A 7575-nucleotide genomic window follows, 5' to 3' on the forward strand; every position below is an offset into this window, starting at 1 on the left:
TCCGAGAGCGAAAGAGGACAGATTTCATGTGTGAAAATACCTGTTAACACAGGTATGTGGATACAAATGCTGAAAGCACTGCAAACACAACTTTCTTCAGACAGTTAAATTTCACTGGCAGGGACGTCCAGCAGGTCAGAATAGGGGCCCCATGATCTCTCTTGGTGGCTTCAAGTGCAGTCCACAGATCTCCAAACTTTGATGCCCACACAATTCTGAGCTTTTTAACTGAATGAGCTGCATTTCAAAATCTTCAGCACCCATCCACTGAAATACAGACAAATCCAAGTCGCTTTCGTTGAACTTTCCAGGTTTAATTAGAAAAGATAGCATTGGGCGAAATCGCTGAAAATCTTGAAATCTGTCAGAAAATTCTGATTCCGGTTCTTGAATGTACATTCTAATCTCAATGTCAAATGCCGTGCCCTGTTCCACGTGGTGTGATAGTGATGTAAGCAGCAAATCAGGACTTAAAAATATCCCAGTACAGTGGTGCTGGAACAATTTTTAAGGTGGGGGTGCTGAGCTGTGCCCCCTCTTGCCCCTGTCTGCATCCCTCACTGCCCCAGGCTGGGGCCAGTGGGCCACAGCTGGGGGTGGCTGCAGAGCCCCAGGTCGGCAGCCGGACCCCAGGCTGGCAGCAGAGCCCCCTGGATCGGTGGCCAGGACCCGGGCAGCGTGAGTGCCACTGAAAATCAGCTTGCGTGCCGCCTTCGGCACGCATGCCATAGGTTGCCTACCGCTGCTGTAGGTGTATGAGTATCAAAATTGTATTCTGCATTACTAGTCTGCACTTCCGTAACAGGAAGACGTGGTAGTAAAATAATAGTGACGATGGAAAGTGGGAATATTTTGGCTTTTACCTTATTCTAAAAAAATTCTTATTGTGAAGAAAATATTGTTTATGTCTAATATTCTGGAGCACAGTCTACAAAAATAGGTAGGTGCTAATAGCCTCATTCTGCCATTTGCAAACTCAGATACAGGGAGTATGTTATTTAAGGTCACACAGTGAGTTGGGAGCAGAACTCAAGTTGTCTGATCATGAGCCTGCACTCTTACCTGTAGGCCATTGCCTGTATTGAGAAAGGCAGTGAGACCTGCAGAAGGATGGTCTGGTGTATAAATGCTACTCATGCAATTTAAAAATCCATGGCAAATGCTTTGTCTTATGCATTCTGTTTTTCAAAATAGCTCAGCAGTGTGGGGATGTACGTAAAATATGTGTCGCTTCCTTGTTTGGACTCTTCTTCCCTAAGTTCTGTTTGATTCTCTCCCTTTACAAATTTATCTCCGCCTCACCTTTACCTTTTTGGCAAACCTCCCAAGCTTCCACAAGGGATAACACCAACTGTGCATTGTTTAATTGAGAGATCCCTAGCAACGTAGAGCTTAAACTGAACAATCATGAAATACGCTCAGGAGCTTACAATCAGAATTAGGGCCTTTATTATAAAATGTGAATTTTTTTTCTGTCTAGGGCCCCAATCCTGCAAACACTTGTGCACTTGCTTTACTTTACTACCCAATGAAGGCTATGTGGGCTATTTGTGCTAATAAAGTTAAGCACATGCACAAGTGGTGCAGGATTAGGAGATGGAGCAGAACTTGAAATGCTTAAACATATGTGAAACCTAGGGGAAGCAATGTCAAGTGAGCAGAGCAGAGGACTGAGAATCAATCATACTTCTGGCTTCTAATCCTGCTCCTGCTCCCAGTATATTGTGTGATACTGACTTAGGGACAGATTTTTAAAGGTATTTAAGTGCCTAACTGCCATGGATCTCAATGGAAATTAGGTGCCAAAAATCTAGCCCTGCAATCACTGATTCTCTTTCGCAGTTTATCCGTTATCATTGGGGTAATAATACTTTCAGCAATACAGGGGTGCGGTATGGTGTAACTACGTTTTATAAAGCAGAGCATAAAATATAATATTGAAACTTAAAATTCCATTTACCATGTCTAATAGACATTTTGAAAAGAAAAGGACTTTTTTAACTAAGTCCTTTTAAACTATTTAAACAGGAGACTAATAAATGTTTAAATTGTTCAAAAAAGTGTGCATTAATACTGTACATCTACTTTTTCATGTTTGACTTGGAGCTGTTCAGTTTGAAATTGGTAACTTTTTTGTAATTTTTTATTAAAAAAAAAATCAGTTGAATTAGTTTATGTATTGCCTTTACTCTCACAATAGTGAAAAGCTCTCATCAAGTATGTATCAGATTATTTTATTATGCCAACATTAATATTGGAAGCACACACGTAATCTGGAGTCAGCAGGTTCATACGCTACTATCTCATTAAATTTTCAGGCAAAAGCTGCAAAAATTAATTGGAGGCATGTAATAGTTTAGAATGTGAGCTGGCTTATGGTAATATAAATTATGTGAAGAGAAGACAGTTTTATATACTGAGAGGGGGAAAACTGGTTTACTTTAATGAGAAGAGATAGAAATGTGGAGCTATTTTTTCATTACAGATGCACTCTAAACTGTTTGGACTTACTTGATGAATAGAGTTAATTCTCTGCTACAGTTCCAATAATTCATGTTGCACAGTTTAATGACTTCTAGATAAAAACAGGATTGAAATGTTAATTTCTGTGAAGAAATTGGAGTACTCTCATATATCAGGCTTTTTTTCTATTAAACTACTAGTTAATTTCACTAAACAAGTCTCTTGGAGATATTTCATGCTACATAGATTTTTGTATTTCTTACCTGCTTTTTTATTTTTATTTCTTATTATGTCACTGGTTGTGAACATTGGCTTCTGTAGAATTCAGCCTTGTAGAAATTTCAGTTGTACTTAATCTGCTGTCATAATAGAAGTTGTGGGATTGAGTTTTTTTTTTTTTTTTTTTAGTTCAGTAAATGATTTTTAAGCCTTTTGATATTTTCTCCCATAATTTATTTACAAATTAATGTTATAGTCCCACCCAATGAAATCTTCTATTCAGTATATTTCTGAGAGCATGGGGAACAGATTCTCATCTGTTAATATATTGTCTTATTTCTATTGACTTTACTGGAGCTATGACAATTTGAACCAGCTGAGACTACCCCATGGTTAGCAAGGTCTTACTGAATTAGTTTATATTGAATACGCAGCTCATGTTGTAGCATTATGAATTGCTGGGTGGTTAGCAATCTCTGAACAGTGCTCCCATACTTCGAGTTAATCTTTTATTGATGGTGGTGTTATTTATTTGTACAGTATTGCCTTAGTTCGTAGGAGCCCCAGTCAGAACCAGGACCCCAATGTACTAGATGCTTTACAAACAGAATAAAAAGACAGTCCCTGCCCTAAAAAGCTTACAATCTGGTGATTTATCATTTTAATTTCATCTTAATTTTTCTTTACTTGATTTTCAATTTGACATTTGCCTTTTTTAGTTAGAGGGGAGTTTTGGTAATTTCACTTTTTGTTTTTCATTTTACTATTAGATTTTTAAAAATAATTTTAAACAATTTTATCCTTGTGGCCCACCTTCACTTCCGTTCTTGTTTCACACCACTGACTTTTTTCATGTATTTCCATTTCTATTATCATACTCTGGATAAGTGCTTTTTGTTGGTTCACTGTTAACAAGAACATAAAAATGGTCATACTGGGTCAGACCAATGGTCCATTTAGCCGAGTATCCTGTCTCTCACAATGGCCAGTGCCAGATGCTTCAAAGGGAATGAACAGAACAGGATATTTTCAAGTGATCAATCCCCTGTCATCCAGTCCCAGTTTCTTGCAGTCAGCTGATTAGGGGCACCCAGAACATGGGGTTGCATTCCTGACCATCTTGACTAATAGCCATAGATGGACTTGTCCTCAATGAACTTATCTAATTCTCTTTTGAACCCAGTTATACTTCTGTCCTTCGCAACATCCCCTGGCAATGAGTTCCACAGGTTGACTGCATTGTATGAAAAAGTGCTTCTTTTTGTTTGTTTTTAAATCTGTTACCTATTATTTTCATTGGGTGACCTCTAGTTCTTGTGTTATGTGAAGCAATAAATAACGCTTCCCTGTTAACTTTCTTCACATCATTCATGATTTTATAGACCTCTATAATATTCCCCCTTAGTTATCTCTTTTCTAAGATTGACAGTCCCAGTCTGTTTTTTATCTCTCCTCATATGGAAGCTGTTCCATACCCTAATCATTTTTATTTCCTTTCTCTGCACCTTTTCCAATTGTAATATATCTTTTTTGGGATGGGGTCACCAGGATTGCATGCAGTATTCAATGCGTGGGCATATCATGGATTTATATAGTGGCATTATGATATTTTCTGTCTGCTTATCTCTCCCTTTCCTAATGGTTCCTAACATTCTGTTTGCTTTTTTGACTGCTGCTGCGCATTGAGCAGTTTTCAGAGAACAATCCACGATGAAGCCAAGATTTTTTATTTTTTTTTGGTGAGTGGTAACAGGTAATTTAGACCCCATTATTTTGTGGGTTTATTTTTTCCAATGTAAATTACTTTGCAGTTATCACCATTGAATTTCATCTGCCATGTTGTTTCAGCCAGTTTAGTGAACTCTTTGCAGTTAGTTTTGGATTTAGCTTTCTTGAGTAATTTTGTATTATCTGCATTGGTTAGTTTCAGTTGTGATATTCTGCCATTTCTCCTTTTTGGGGTCCACTGGGCCTGATCCTGCACTGTATATACTCAGGTAAAATTCCCATTGAATACAATAAAGGCTAGATCCTCAGCTGGTGTAAATCTGCTTGATTTACATCTACTGAGAAACTGACTCTTAGTAAGGACTGTGAAAGTTACCTACTACATGTAACTTCTGGTTGTCATCCTTGATGCTTTGGCTGCTGTTCCCTTCACCTGGTGGCAGTTCCATAGTTAATATGCTTTCTGCTGTTGGCTGCATTTACCCAGGGATTTTTCTGCATTTTTATTTTTTGCTGCTGCCATATTTTGATGGCAGTGCTCTGCTGGTGTACTAAACGTTGTTTTGACTGTTGTTGGATCTTGTTCAATCCATTATTGACCACAGAATGGTCTGGCGCTGTATCTGAATAAACCCTGAATCTTGGTGAAGATCGGGTCTAGGTCCAAATGTTGTGGTTAGATGTGTCTTTATCACTCATATCTTGAAGTATTGTATTCACATCTTGAAGTAATTGTTGAACTTTCATTATTTTGTTTCCACTTTTATTCTAGTGTAAAGTTGTTTAGCTCTCCATTCAGTTTTAGTGGCTGATACAGAAGAATTTCTATTCTTGGTCTGCTGGTATAGTGAAAGAGTGTGAAGGGCAGATTTAGAGGACATCTGCTTTAGAACGTACTGTTCTGTATCCAGTTTGCTATTTCAGGTGCCAGAGCAATATACTAGGTGTTCACATACATGGATTTTTCAGTATAATAGATTATGCTGTTTTGATGTTTCAGTTCTGCTTTTTATTCTTCTTCCGAAAGGTGTGTTGAATGAACATTCACTCTTTTCTGTAGACTCCAGAAGGCCCTATTAAAAAGAGCTGATATCATCTGTTATCTTTATCCCGATGAAGCCTGTTCTTCATGTCCCTTCTGTTAATTCAAATACCACGGTGTCACAAGGGCAGTATCAAGCCAACTATACCTGGAGAGGCATGTAAATCTAAGGTAGACCGTTTACTATATGGTCATTTCTTCCAAGTTACTTAATTAAAAGCAAGATTTTGAGTAATACAGCCTATTTAGTTTGATCGCATCATAATTGCTCCAAACTTAGGCTTGGCTTCTACACTTGTCTCTTGCCCCTTGAGGCATGACCACCAGAATCTAATTAATCATTTGCTTCCCCAGTTCAGCAACATACTTGTACATGTTCCTGACTTTAAACATGTGATCAGTCCTATTGATTGAGGACATATGTTGAAAGTAAAGTGTGTACTTAATATCTTGCTAAATTGGGGCTGTCACAATGGGCCAAGCATTGCACTGCAGCAAAGTACAATTTTAGTCCATAAGTTGTGGCTGCCAGCTCTTTAATATTGGCATTAGCATCTCAACATTTATATAAAAATAACAAACTCAGAATTTGGCTGTCTGCACTTGTGATGGGGTTCACCATTCTGATGCCTCCTGCCAGCTGTCATGGGAATTAGCTTTACTCGCCAGGGCGCCCCCCTCTGGTGGTGCCTCGCCACTGTAACTTTCGTTCCAGGTCTGTGCCACAGTCTGTGTTTCCCCCTTCCGGGGGATCTGAGATCTCTGTCCAGTCACTTCTTCCTGGGCAACTGCAGCCCATTGTCCCAGGGCCACTTTCCAGCTCCAGCACTTCCTTCTGCCCTTACCTCAGGCCCTAGTGGCCAGCCAGGAGCTCTCTCTAGCTCTCCCGGTCCCTACTTGCAATACTGCTGTGTCCCAGGTGCTGGTGCTCCTTCCTCGTGCTAGGAGTCTGTTCTTCTCCCTCAAGCTCCAGTCAGCTGTTGCCCTCTGCTCTGCCCTGCAGCCTTATATGAGCCTGCCAGGCCATGATTGGCTGCTCCTCTTGTCCCCTTTCTAATTGGCTGCTTCTGGCGCTGCCTCTCTAGGGCTGCTTTTAACCCCTTTTCTGCCAGTGTGGGGCAGCCATCCCATCACAGCACTTTTAAAGAAACAAGAAAATCCTCAAAAGCAAGCACTTAGTTGCAGTGTGTGAAAGGAGGCTCCTGACCTGGGTCTCGGCTAACATTGAGGGGCTGCTCTTGCAACCCAGCATCACCCAGCTCTGCCCCTGAGCAGAAGCAGGCAAGCCTTCTTAACTAGCCTGCTGGCTCTCTATTGGTCAGTGTCTCCTCCTGGCCCTTCTGAGTGTCTGGAGGACTAACTCTTGTTGGTAGTATAACTTGAGCAGGGTGTCAGGGCACCAACACCTTCAGCAGGAGACAGAGAAGACCTGATAGACCCTATCACAAGGGCCTCATTGTATTGGTCGTTCCCCTGCCATTGTGTTTTTCCACTAATCCTCTTTTTAGTTCCTTGTTCTTCTTGTGAATTAGACACATCTAACTCAACAGGAAAGTTCCTGAAAGGACCCTCTGAGCTTTTATTTATACATGTGCCAACCTCATTCTAGTTGTGAGGACTTTTAAAATTAAAATCAGAAAAGTTTTGCTTGAACCTCATTCAAAGGGTTTCCCTGTTCTCCGGAAATCACCATATTTCATAGTGAAAGGCAAATAGTTAATTTTACACTTTCTTTGAATTAAAGCTTCTAGCCTGCAGCGTCTTGTTCTGCCATAGTTCTGATTGAGTTTTATTACTTATTCCACTTGGTCCACCTGTGTCATTTTGAAGTCTTCATTGGTGATTCGATATCTCCACTTTTTCATTTGCCATTTTTGATTCCCCTCTGATATGTTCTCTGCTTGTCTTTATTGACTCAGTAACTGTCTATCTTTACAATGAGTCATTGCCTGGTATTAGTTCTAGTTTAACTCCACTATAAAATCCTCTTTCGACGCCTCATTGTTCAGTAAAAAATCCAATTAACTCAACTGATGAATTCCACAGAGAATAAATAATGCAGGCCTGTCTAGATCCCATTTTTCTAATGCAATGTCTGTGGCTGGAGAAGCCTGGTACACTGT

The sequence above is a fragment of the Eretmochelys imbricata genome, chromosome 7 (assembly GCF_965152235.1).
Source record: "Eretmochelys imbricata isolate rEreImb1 chromosome 7, rEreImb1.hap1, whole genome shotgun sequence".
Taxonomy (NCBI): domain Eukaryota; kingdom Metazoa; phylum Chordata; order Testudines; family Cheloniidae; genus Eretmochelys; species Eretmochelys imbricata.